The sequence below is a fragment of the Chinchilla lanigera genome, unplaced genomic scaffold (assembly GCF_000276665.1).
Source record: "Chinchilla lanigera isolate Chin_1 unplaced genomic scaffold, ChiLan1.0 scaffold00001, whole genome shotgun sequence".
Taxonomy (NCBI): Eukaryota; Metazoa; Chordata; class Mammalia; order Rodentia; family Chinchillidae; genus Chinchilla; species Chinchilla lanigera.
The window spans coordinates 61140711-61154849 of record NW_004955402.1 but is presented as its reverse complement, the minus strand read 5'-3'; the positions used below and the strand labels follow the sequence as shown (position 1 = coordinate 61154849).

Genomic DNA, 14139 nt, shown 5'->3' with positions numbered 1-14139 from the left:
ACCCCCTGTCAGTCATTCTGAGAAACTGGTACCTTGGGAATCGATTCCGTGCAACAGTAATTGGTAGTAGAATCAAATAAAACGCTAAATAGGAAGAGGTGAATTGCACATTAAATTCTTCTATTGAGAGTAGATAATTAGCCAATATCCAAAAATTTTATTTTCCTCTCATCTAGATTTGTGAAATTAAAATAGGATGATGTTCCAGGAATAGGAGAGGTGGATATCAGCTCACATCTGAGAGATCCAATTTGGAAGTGTGGGTGTGCATTGCTTCTTTTCTCCACAGTGATAGTTACTGTGGGAGGGCAGGATTCATTTGACTGTACCAAAAGCATTGCTACTGTACTGATAAGCAGAGACTCAACAGCCAAGAGAGGATGTGTCCTGCTTTCTTCCCTCTCTGCTCCCAAGGCCCTAAGTGCCAGCAATAGGCTGTCTCTTAGTCTGAAGCACAAAGGCTTTTGAAACAATCTAAAACGACTCCCACATAAATGTACCTTTATTTGAAACAGCTTCTTTCCTGGTATTTAAACATGGTGGAGACATAAATGATCAGCAGAACCGTCTTAGAAGCATCCCCTGAGCTGGAGTGTAGGGGCTTCAGCTGGAGCTCTTGGGAGGTCAGGCTGGAATTCAGGTGCCACCCACACCACCCGAGGCTTGGCCATGTACTTCCCTCCTCCTAAAGCCCTCAAATCACCTCCCAGGCTTCTTCCATCAAATCTACTTCTTTATATTAATTTTTATACTCATATTCATGGCCTCAAATATCTGTGGGAGAAGAAAAATATAAGACATGCATAATAAATGGACAAATGCAGTAAAATATGTTCATTTGTTTCCTCCCCTTTTAATGTATGTTTTACTTTATATTTCAGTTTTTACCATAGGTATTCCTGTATTCATGTCAAAGCCTTTTTTGTGGAGAAAGTAAACTGTAAACAATTTTATTTTAAACTCTTTCTCCTTCCATCCACCTGACTCCCACTTGCCCCTACACTATGTCTAATAGGTAAAATTTCATTTCCTGTAAGAAAAATCTATTTAAATGTTTAGGAAATAAAACTACTTTATCATATCAGATTAAAACATATAAGATAGAAATTCATATCCTTCATTTAACCTATAAAGCTATACAAATGTTTGCTAACTTTCTTGTATATAAGACTTATAATGACTATGCATCCTTCTATAGGACTAAAGTTTTTACTAGGAAGCAAGTGGTATAATAGTTGAACCCCACTGCAAGGTATTTAGAACTCAAGCATAGTACTTTCAAATCAAAATGCAATGAGTACAAACAAATTTGGGAAAGAAGGAAGAAAAGGAACTCTAGACCAAGCTGCATACCCTAAAAGATAACATTGCTCTGATCCCTTAAAAAACTTCAATCACATACTCAAGAATGGAACACATGTAACCTTTGAGACACCACTTTACAGATGACAGATTTTTAAGGAAAAGGACAAAACTTTGTGTTGAAAATTGTGCTGCATCGCTGTGTATTTAGATCCCTCCCATAAGTGGCCTTCCTGTACCTCCCCTCCTTGCATAGCCTCCATCTACCAGAAGATTAGTATTTCAGAACTTGTCAGGGACAGTTCAGTCAACTCTGTTGCTGCCGGTGTCTGACAAGCTATTTATCATGTTGCTAAGTGCCAGCATTAAATTATCCCTGCTGTTATGACAGCAGCATTATTCATCAGGAGCACAGCCTCTATAGCAGGATGCTTACAGCTCTTTCCTTCATCTTTTTTGTCTTTTCAAAGATGTACTGATCTCTGCACTATGTACTGAAGAAATAAGAAAGAAGGAGGGAGGGAGGAAAGTAGGAAGGAAGGAGAAAGAAGGAAGGGAAGAGAAAGGGAAGAAAGGGAAGAGAAAGAGTGAAAGGGAGATAGGGAGGGAGGAAGGAAGGAAGAGAGAGAGAGAGAGAAAGAAAGAAAGAAAGTGGAAAGAAGAAGAAAGGAAAGAAGGAGAAAGTAGAAGGAAGGAAGGACGAATATACAAACCATAAAAATGAGGAAGAGAGGGAAGAAAGAGGGGAGAGGAAGGAAGGAGAGAGAGAAATTACAGTGTCTATAATGGGTGATAAAGACTGTTACGCTGATGTTCTTTCTAATTTGGTAACTGTTTTCTATTTATGGAGCAAGCTCTGTTAGCTCCTGCTTTTGCATGGAATTCCCGGAAGACTGAGGTGTAAAGTGTATGCTGTCGGCCGGGGTGTGGTGAGAACGCTCACTGTAGATCTGCTTCTGGCACACTTGTGGGGAACTTTCTCCATCTGTTACCTTCTTGGCTCCTCCCTGACAGCCAAGCGCCAGCTGGAGAATCGTTTGTTTGCTATGTCTGTGTGGCTGGATCGTCAGAGACATTTACTTGACTCAATAGAATTTTTTTTCAATTTTGTGAGGCTCCAGAGCAATTCAAATATCAGGGTGAATATTTCTCCCCAGAAGCCTCAGTAGTTGAAAATACTAGGGGAAAACACAGTTGTCAGCATTTTCCAGTTTTTCAAAAGATCACAGGGTACAACCATCCTTCTTTTTGGTTAAATTGCGCTGGACTCGGGGGGCTGCTTCCTTCTTTCCTTCTTGTTTGTGACCATGTAAGTGATGTCCCGGGAAACCAAAGTTCAATCCATCCTGAGTTTTGTGGATATATGTTGTCGTTTAAAGAACAAGTGTGTAGTGTAGGAGACTCCCCATTCAGTGTGACACTCATCTACACAACCCATGGACAAGAGACCAAGTACCAATTCCCCCAGCCATCAAGGGGTGCTCGCCACACCAGCATACTCTATGCAACAAGGCCAGCCCCACCCAGTTAAAATTCCTTCAGCCATGCTCCAAAGTCCTCAAAGCTGAGTTCTGAGTGTCTGAATTATTCAGCCTATCAATGCATTTACAGTTTATTGTGTTAAGTTTACAGTGTTGTTTCCAGGATCACCACTGTGTGTACAAGTCACTCAGCTAGCCCTAGGAAGCACCGGAATTCTTCTGAGGGTTCTGTCAGAGGAACAGCTCCTCCTCTGCGCTCACCATGAGGACTTGAGCAGGATTAGCTCTGAGCAGAAAACATGGAGTAGTCATACTAGTGCCCTTTGGACCCTAGAGACAAACCATATGTGTTGAAGTAGTTCCTGACCTAGACCCTATCTAGTTGAGCTCTCACAAAACAGTAATGTAGCTCTGATCTCCAAATAAGATTTAAGGAACTAAGACAGGGAAATGAGAACAGGAGTGAAAAAGGAAAGCGAGAAGGTCGGGGCCACACCTGTAATCAGTGTCAAAATGTTAAAATCTACCACTCCCCCTTAGCTTCACTTTATCAAAGCCAGATACAACTCCTGTAGACTCTACCTCCATAATACACCCCGCCTCCCACTGTATTCATTCTTCTCTGTCCCCACTCAACTGCACCATCAGCGCCGCACCCCACACACCACAGTTCCTCCTGCTGTAGACGGTGGCATCTCCCAGCCTCCGCTCTGACCACACAGAGCTCAGTTCTGCACAGAGATGCCCCCAGGACAGTCCCTGAAAAGTGCCTCTCAGATCCTACCAGTTTCATTGCACCCTCTAGTGGGCCTGGGTCTGGTTGAGACCAAACCCTAATTACTCACATCAAGGTAGGTGGCACCCCATTTTCCAAGGCCAATGAAAGATAGAGCAGAGCCAAGAATTTTGAGGAAAAGACCACTCAAAGGGGCTCAAATGCAGATCACCAGATGCAAGCCTTGTTATCCATGCAGACCCTGTAAATGCAGACCGTATCCACACTAACTGTGGGGAACCGAGTACCTGCGTTAAGGGGGCACCAAAAGACCTGCATTAAGTGACATACAAAATACATTAATGCAATTTTTAAAAAATCAAATGACGAGCCATGGCCTAAGGTCAGCTGTCTGTTTGTGACATTTACTAGCTTGAGAGCCAGGAACAGGGGATGCCAGTGAGATGGGCAGAGTGTGATTCACTCTTTCTTTAGAGCTGTGTCAGCTAGGCATGGTAGTGCATACCTGCAATCACAGGACTCAGGAGGCTGAGGCAGGAGGATTGTTGTAAGTTCGAGGCCAGCCTGGGCTACAAAGTGAGCTTAAGGACAGCCTGAACTGTAGAGCAAGACCCTGTCTCAAAAAAAAGACCAAAAAAAAAAAAAAAAAAAAGAAATAGAGCTGTGTCATTTTACTCATAGGAATTTTGGGTATTAATTTCCCTTTTTATTTTCATAAAATATTGCCTAGAATATTATTCACCTTGATGGCTGAGTTTTGTGATGCCATTTAAATTTTATACTTGGAGTGAGCACTTCACTTACCTTGGTGCAGTTCTAACTCTAATAAAGCCATATGCACACACATATGCATATGCATCCCTACACACATCCACACATGTGCACACACTCACATATGCACAAACAGGAGCACTTGTTACCATGAAGGCAAGGAAGCCTGAACAGCCCCTGGACTCACGTGTGGACTGCCGGTGGTTGGCCCAGCAGCCTGTACATACCTGGGCAAGGCAGGCAGAAGCAGAGTCTGATGTCACACCATATGCAAGAGACTTGGCCTCGTGTCCCTGTTAATAAGGAAGGATAATGCTAGTTGGTTTCAAGGCTGTCACAGTTATTTTCCTGACAGAGGGAAGCAGGTGACCTCCAAGTGAGTTTAAAGAAACAGATATCAAAGAAAAGCAAAAGAGGTTTTCTTGACCAGTTGCCACCTATAGATGAGACACCTTCAGACTCTCCCAGACAGAGAAGCAGACTAGAGTCTGCTAGAGGCAGAAGAGGTTGGGCAGGTCTGGATAGCACCACAGGATGAGATGGGAGCATGAGAGGACATGCCCCAGGCAGAACCAGGTGGGGCTGCTACCCTAGAAATATTTCATGTAGCTCAGAATCTACTGAGGAGGGTGCCGATGAAGTTAAGAGCGTGAAGGAATGCTAGTGAGACTGCAGAAGAGAGAGACCCATCCAACAGTGCTAACTAGACCTGAGGACAAAGAATACCAGAAAAAGAAAATGAAATGGAAATGAGACCAAGGAAAGCCTTTAGGTCTTATGAGGTACAAGTAGCCATGCGATAATCAATATACAAACAGCATACAAGAGGCCTGCACTAGTTATCATGAACATGGAAGTGCGAAGTGCTGCATAAAGAGGTCACTTCATGTAAAACACATCCTTATCAGGTAGGCTAAGTTTGCCTGGGAGTAATGACGAGGTAAGTGCTTAAACCAGTTATACATTTGTCTCTTACTTGAAAGTAGCCTTTTGAAGGGAGACAGACATTATCGAGTAATTGTTAATATTTTATATTCATGCTATGATCATAGGCATGCATATATTCATAAACTTTAACAGTCATATTCTTGATGTCTCCCAAAAACTATGGGACTGGTACTGTAGAAACCATCAGTGCCTGGTAAAATTTTACCTGAAAGAGAATAAGAGTAGCTGGGGAAGCACAACCTATTGTGCAAGCATCCAATCTTGACAGTGGCAGCCAGAGCCATTCTACTGTGGTCACAAGGGACTTGCAAAGTTCAACAATGCAGGCAGAAGACAGGGTGATGGGAGCTGAACTTGGTAGGTATGCATCACCTGGACAAGAAAGCCCTGAGCCACTGTGAATCATCACCATGCCCACAATGGGTGGTGTGCCTTGCACTTCTCATCCCAAGTTGCTGAGATGCAGTAGTACTTTTGCAACTTCTTCTAGCTCTGTGCCCAGGTGTATAGCCATGGAGCTATGACAGAGCTTTTATCCAGATCAAGCAACACAGAGCCCTCCACAGAGATCTTCTTAGAGGCACACATGGTGACACCAACTATTATGTTCAGTTGAAGGTGAAGGACAAATTGATGTTACAGAGCTCCACCTGCTTCAGTGTACCTGTGTAGGGAGAACACTGTGGTGTGTATGAGGTTAATGTCTTAGTGAATGACAATAGGCCCTCTGATCCTCATCCATCTCATGGACCAAACTCTTAGCTTGCCTCATTATTGTCACTGTAATCAACAGAATGTTCACTATTGCCGGAATTACTCTTCAGAGGTTAGCAACAAAAGTAAATTGTGGAGACATTAAGAATGGGATATGAAAGCAGCTGAAGAGAGTCAGAGTTATGGATCTTATCAATACCAAAGTGGAAGGCATGGGGACTAGAATTCAGGAACATCCCAAAGCAAAACTTCATTCTTGAGCTAAAGGAACACATTTAACTCCTCTAGCTTCAATAGATAAGGCTCCTACCGTCTAACTTCCTGTGCCAAACTAATTTTAAGAAAATTGCTTAGACATTCCTTCTTTTGCCCCTAGAATAAGAAATTTCACTTGGGTAGGAGAAAAAGATGTGACACAAGAATGTTTTGTCCTAGCAAACATCTGTAGACCACCCACTCAGCAACAGCAGGACTCACGTTCAAGGGCATGCACATCGCATATTCTCTAGATAGATCACTTAGAGCATAAAACAAGATGCACTGAAGTTACTAAATATTATTATTTTGCAAAAATGTACTCTCCAATTGCAATTGAATAGTATAAAAAAGCAGCTCAACTGTATCAAAATTCAAACAGTAGTGCTTTTTTTCTCCAAAAAAGCTCATTCTATAATTCACACTGAAGTGGAGGGAAACCCATAGAGCCAAAACAATCTTAAAAATGCCAAACAAAGTTGGGTATCTCATACTTCTTGATTTCAAAACTCACTGGATACCTACATTAAGCAACACAGTGTGCTAATGACATAGAGACAGACCTAGACCAACAGAATTGACTAGGGAGCCCAGATAGAAACCCATATATATATGACCATATGTATTTTGACAAGAGTACCAATGGCATTCAGTGGAGAAAAAGCATCCTTTCAACAAATCATGCTGGGGCAACTAGATATCCATAAGAAACAAATAAATTTAAATCCCTAGCTTAACAGGATCTAACATCTCAGGACAAGAGCAAAATGATAAACGTTTTATGAAGAAATACAAATGTAAATACATAAGACCTTACATTTGGGAGCAGTTTCTTAGCTATGACACGCAAAACACAAGAAACTTAAGTATAACAATGTTACAGTGTTCTGTGAATCAAGGGACAGGTTCAAGAAAGTCCACAATCAACAGAATGGGAGAAAATATTTGAAAATAGTGTATTTAATAAGTGTATGGTGTCCACAATAGATAAACAACTCTTAAAAGTTGACAATAAAAAGGCAAGCAATAAATTCTAAATACCTTCAGACAAAGGACTTGCTTACCTGTCTCTCTAAGGATGTTATATAAATGGCCAAAAGCTAATGAAAAGATGCTCAACAGCACAAGTCAAGAGGGAGATGCCAATCAAAATGAAAATCCAATGCCATATCCATCTGTGACTATCAATATAGTAAAACAAATAAGAATTCTTGGTAAGAATGTAGGCAACTGTGTGTGACGTCTGTGTGTGTGCATCTGGAGAAAATATAAAAACCTCAGTCAGTGTGGAAAACAAAGTTAAACACAGTTCATCCACATGATTCAGCAATTCATTCCTAGGAATATACCGAAAGTATCTTAAAGCATGCTTCCACAAAAATGTCTACAGAAGTGTACAATAGCAACATTCTTCATACAGACAATGTATTAGTCTGCTTTTCATTACTATAGTGAAATATTTGAAACAGGTGAGTTCAGACCTATTTAGCTCACAGTTGTGGAGGCTGAACATCTAAGATAGGGTGGCCCCATCTGTGTGGCCTCTGGTGGGAGTCTAATGGTCATGAAAATCTAATGGTGGATGGTGTGTGTGTGAGAGAGGAAGACTGCCAGCAAGGTAAGACAGCAGCTCCCCCCAGTGAACTAAGGAACTCCTACAAGAATTCACATGTTCATTGTTCCATCACCTGAATGTTGCCATGGTGACAAAGCCCCCAACACATGAACCCTCAGGAGACAAGCTACATCCACAGCATGGCAGACAAATGTCCATCAATTAATGTATGGGTAAATGGTAGCTCTTGTATCTCTACAGTAGAATACTATTTAGCAGTCAAAGGAGTGTGACACAATACAGATTATAACATAGATGAATCTAAAAATATTGTGCTCCATGAAAGAAGACAGACACAAAAGGCCACATACTCTATGATTCCATTCACATGAAATGTTCAGAAAAACCAAGTTAATAAGACACAGAAAGTAGGTTAGTGGCTGCCATGTGCTGGTGATAGATGGAATGGTGGTAGGTGGTAGGTGATAGGCAGTGGGTGGTAGTTCCTACTGCTAATGATTTTGGAGCTTCCTTTTAGGGACATGAACCTGTTTTGTAATTAAATAGTAGATAGCTGTGCAACTTCATGACTGTACTAAAAACATTGAATCAGGCAACTTAAAGGGTGACCTTTTGCTTTTGTCAATTAAAAATCAAATAAAAAGGAGATTAAAGAAGAAGAAAGAATGGGAGAGGAAAATAAGACAACGTTGATGTTGAGTGGGTTGTGTAAACCGTCAGGTCGAGATACTGTGTTTGTAAGGTAGGAATAATAAAATGCCTTCTGAAAGCATAATTAGATTACATGGAAAGACTGCTCTTCTGTCTGAGTTTATATCTCTTTACAAATACAGTATCAGCACAAACAAAGCACAAAGATATAAAAGAGAGAAACTGCAGGTGAAAACATCACATTCTAGGGCATTGCCAAAAGGTTCAAGAAGCATCCCTTGGGGTCTCAAAAAGAAAGAAAAGAGCAAGATTAAAGCGATAATTGCAGGCATAATGGCTGCTAATTTCAGCGTGACAAAGAATATCAAACTGGGTTGAAATAGTTCTATGTACCTCAAGCGGAACAAACAGAAAGAAACCACACATAGACGTACCATAGTAATTTCCCTGGAGATATATTCACAAATAAAAAACTAAACTATACAGTTGGGTTTAGTTTTGTGAAACTCAACTGTTTCCTCAATAAAATGGAACAAATTATTGGTCCACAACCAAAATGAGCCTTCCCAACATGAAACTGAGCAAAAGAAACCAGAGGCAGATAGAGCATAAAATGTATCCCCTAAGTAATAAATGCGTAACTAACAAAATAATAACGCCTATTTCACTAACTTTGGGAACAATCCCCAGAGAAAGGCACTTGTTATGATTAAGCACTTAGCTTAGATACAATGGCTAAATATTCAAGAATGAAAACCAAAAGTCCAAAGTCAAGTTTGTCTGTGAGTTGTTTTCTTTTCAACTATTTTTAACTTAATCTGCTAAGTGCAGTTAAGTTGAGTTTGAGAGATAGGAGGGAAAGGAAGGAAGTATTGAATCTGCTGAGAAGGTACACTACTGTGGACAAGGAAGTATCGGTTTCCTTAATGATTTAGTGAAAAATGAAGAAAAAAAGAAGCAGAAGGGAGAGGGAGCGCATGCTGAAATGCGGACACATCCATTCAATACAGTCACCACACACAGCATTAAACTCTGACACTGGTGTTTTGTCAGCAGTGAAAGCCATGCATCCTTATCCACCAGAGCTTCATCTTGTCCCATGCCTCATCAAACACAGTATCATTTCTACAATTATGGAGAAATGAGGGCTGCTGATGGTGGTATTTTAAAATATTCTGAGTGAAAGACATGCAGAGCTTGCTCCTTTCTACATTTGAACCCCAAGGAAATCAGCTTTTACCAAACTGCCAGATATACCTAAGTCTACCCCTCCCAGCACCCCCTGCCATGATGGAGGGAGGAGGAGACCCTCCAGCCTGTCCACCCTTCCCCGTGGAAGGCCTATGCATCCACACATGATGTGGAGGATGGGCCAAGTTTTAGAAAACTGAAGATGTCCTTCAGAGGAAGAAAATCTAATTTTAACTAATGCACTAAAATGATTTAAAATCTTAGAGGGCAGAACTGAAAGGTTGAATATCAGAGGAGTGTCCTAGGGCACAGTCTCTTCCTCACTCTGCAAGGTCTGGGCCATCTATATTTATGCTGAGGCTCTGGTTATATAAAACCTGAGTTAATGATTTAATGCCCACAGGATATAGAAAGTAAAAGAAATTTGGATTTATAGTTAGTCAGTATCTGGCCCAAATAATTCAAAAGTCCTCTATCAATGAATTTTATTATTGTGTTAATAAAAAATTAATTTGAAAACATGAATAAACTGTTTTTCTCTGAAGTATCTATAAAACACATGATTCCTTCCATGTAAATATTACTTTTGCTAAGTGTAATAGGAGATCTAAAAGTTCCATAGGGATGACTGTAACACTGTTCATACATTTTAAATAAAACTGACTCATGCTTATGATTCCACATACCACATTAGAGGTGGTTTTCCATAACTTCGCTATGTTAATTGAAATAATTTGATGTAATTTTATTTTTTTCATTTTTAAAATTTATTTTAAAAAAATAAAAAAAGGAAAACATTTTAACAGACATCTATTTACAAAATAGCATCAGAACAATACAAACAAAACAGAGTTACAGACAAAGTTGTAGGAAATTGACAATGGTTGTTGTATTAGTTATTGATATCTTCCAAGTGGTTTCCCAGGAAAATAAATAAAGACATACAAGATTGATCAAACAAGTAATCATTAACTGTTCCTTTCTGTAGAGCAATAGAAGACAGTAGTACAACTATGTTAGCTACGCTGTATATACATACTTACATAATTTCGCCTTCTTTCCCTTCTCTTTTCCCACACCCCAGTTGCCCTTTACTTTTGAGCATTTTCCTTTCGTTTCACAATGTCTATCATACCTCCTAGTTTTTATTCACTCATTCAGGTCTTACACTAGTGAGACAATACTGTGCTTACACATGCAGGTCTGGTTTATTTCACTTATTAGTATGGTCTCTAGTTGTGACCATTTACCTATAAAAACCTCGAGTTTATCTTTCTTTATGGCTCAGTAATATTCCATTATATAAAAGTACACAATTTTTTTTTATCCAGTCCTCAGTGGATGGACATTTGGGTTGCTTCCACAGTTTAGCAGTTACAAATTGAGCTGCTATGAACATGGGTGCACATATATTGCTATGATATGACATTTTCAGAAAAATATGGAATGCTTCACAAATTTGTGTGTCATCCTTGTGCAGCAGCCATGCTAATCTTCTCTGGATTGTTCCAATTTTAGTATATGTGCTGTCTAAGCAAGCACTGATGTAATTTTAAAAAACTGTAAATAAACTGAAAAAATGTAGTTGTCACACATCCACTCACCACCTACATCATATGGCTAGTATTTTCTCCTTGCTTGTTTATTACATATCCACTGCCTCATATCTGAAGCATTTCAAATCTATTCTTGCAAAATATTGATTCACTTTTCCATAAATATTGCATTGTGTGCATGCATCATTAACTAGATTTCAGTGGGTGCTTGTGCTTTTGCTTCTGAGGTGATATTTATATGCAGCCAATTCACAAATCTTAAGGATATGTTCGCCAAGTCTGGCAAACCCACACACCCAAGCTACTCAAGCTGTTTCCAGGGTATAGAACATCATCTTCACTCCCAGTCTCTCTAGAACTCTCTCAGTTGACATTTCATTCCACATCTGCAGAGGAAAACACTGTTCTGGTTTCTCTATCATAGATGAGCTTTGCCTAATTTGAATTTCATTATAAAGAAAATCTAACACTGTATATTTTACTTGCAAAGAAGGGTCTTTCACTTAGACTAATGTCTCTGAGATTCAGTCATTTTATTTCTGTATCAGTGGTCTATTCTTTTTTATTTGTGAGTACTGGTTTGTTAGTCAGCTTTTCCTTGCTGTGACAAAATGCTTGAGGAAAACAACTTACAGGAAGAGAGATTTATTTTGGCTCACTCCATGGTCTTTTGCCCCACAGTTTCTAGGAGTTGAGTGAGGCAGGAGATCATAGTGAGGAATGGGCAGAAGAGTAAAGCAGCCCCTGTTACAGTAGGCAATGAGTAAGGGGAGAGGTATTCCCTCATATAGCTAGTTCCTCCAAGAGAGCACTACATCCTCCAAGTAAGCGCCGCTGCTAGAGTTTGCATGACCTCCCAATGGCACCATCAGATGAGGACCAAGCTTTCAACCCTTGAGCCTTTGTGGAGCATAGAAGACCCAAACTCTAACAGTAGTTTTTCATCATGTTTAGCTTTCATTTTGCTTACCTGAATATTCAGGGATAAAATTGTCACATCTATTTTCATTCTGTAGTCACTTTTATTGTATAAATATTTATTGAAAGATACTAAATTAACTTCATTCAATAAAAAATTTACACAAAAATCTTTGACAGAAAACAATAAAATTTTATAAATTGAGCTGGAATCAGATCTTTCACTAGATAGATAATTGGTGCCCCTCTGGTCCTGTCTAAGATCACATGGAAACAACAGGATTAGGATTGGAATCTGGACAAATTCACACCTGTATTCAGCCCAGAGTTCCATACTTCTGTAGTACTTTTTATTTGCATACGTTTAAGACAAACTTCTGAGATAGTGAAGGGGATATTCGCTATAACTAGTGCTACTCCACAATAGAGTGTGCTTTCTAGGGTTTTGAAAGCAGATGCATATACATCACACACACACACAGACACACAGACATGCAGACACCCAACACATATGGACACAGACATGCACACATACTACATATATGTGCATTTCTGTGAACATAGGTTGCTCTGTGTAAGATAAATACTATTCCAAAGAATTTATAACTTGTTAACTTGATGACATTGTAAATAACTTCCTCTACTACACAAAATGTTTTTGTAAGGAAAAACTGATATGTCTGATTTATTTCTAAATTCAAACTTGGATAAACATTTATGCATTTGAAATTATGAGCTCAGAGTTGACCCCAGATCTTCTGTGGGCCCAGGTCTATCCCTGATGGCTCCAGCCCCTCCACTTAGCTGGAAGACCCTGCTCCAGTTCTGAGATAATGTGGTGTGATGTGTATGCTGTTTCCCCAGGGAATCCCCTGAGTTTGGAGGAAGAATGTCCCAGATTGAGATGTTGCTGAAACAACATAAATGCAAGTCATAACTTGTTTTGGTGCCGTGGAATAGACTGCAGAAAGCAGAGCTACGGTCAAATGGATGCTAACTCTGTGTCAAAATATCAGACTTGAAAATGACTGGTCACAAAGAAAACATGTTCACAACTCCTCCCTTGTAAAGACAAACCATGCAGCAGACAAGGGAATGAAAACTACAACAGCAACAGTGACAAAGATGAAATTGAAGACACCCAAAGGACAAGGCACTTTGTCTACAATTTATTCAGTTTTGTACAACACAAATTAAATATAATAAAAGCTAGATTTTAGATATGAAAGTAAACTTTTCCCCCACAGATTTAAATTGTTAATAAAAAGAGAAAAGATAATTGCCCTTCCACTTAACTGCCCAGTATTCGGTCCCTTCAAATGGGATGGTTTCGTTAGATTCTCTTGTGATTACTTTCAAAGCTATTGTGAGTTTATGAGGTGCTTTTAGCTTCTAATGCTGCTTCAAATGTCAATCTTTATATTACTGAGGGACAATTAGGCAAACCATGTAATTGTATTGTCACTTATTAATTTCAAGCTCCAATGTCATAAATTATATGCTTTAATTAATACTGTGTCAATGGCAATCTGTAACTTTGAATGCATACGGAGGTTAACAAGAATACATAATTAAAAGAAAACAGTGAATAAGGGCACGGCTGAACAGTTTATAAAATTAGGCAAGAAAGCAAGTGCTTTGTCAGCATGTGAGCGCCATGATTAAAAGAAAGGGTGGAGGGATTAATAAACTACAACAAAGAAACAGACCTACAGTATAAAATAGTGAAAAATGAATTTATAAGTAAACAAATAAAGGAACGAATACAATGGAACATTTCCAAACCATGATAGTCAGGAAACTGCATGTAGTTTCCATAGTTTTCCTCAGTTAACTGAGCTGGTTAAAACCTTAGATTTCAGTTCTTGGTGGCAGGGATCTGTGTAAAAGGTGTTCTTCCATGTGTCTGCTTCAGCAAAGCTAAAGAGGTGAAGAGAGTCCCCCGTGTTTTGGGGGATGGAAGATACTGCTTTGGGGATTCATTCTGAGCTTTTCTCCAGGATCACAATGTGAATGCAGAGGAAATGTATCATACATGTT

At 39.6% G+C, this 14139-nt stretch overlaps 1 long non-coding RNA gene across 1 annotated transcript; it reads right to left on the bottom strand.

Annotated features, from left to right (window-relative positions):
• Window positions 1-490: 490 nt before the first annotated feature.
• LOC102022245 lies at window positions 491-7830 on the bottom strand. Its single transcript, XR_259122.1, has 4 exons — window positions 7689-7830; window positions 7272-7388; window positions 4518-4583; window positions 491-774 (listed from the first exon to the last, which is right to left on the bottom strand). It is a non-coding gene; the product is annotated as an uncharacterized LOC102022245 (long non-coding RNA).
• Window positions 7831-14139: the final 6309 nt, after the last annotated feature.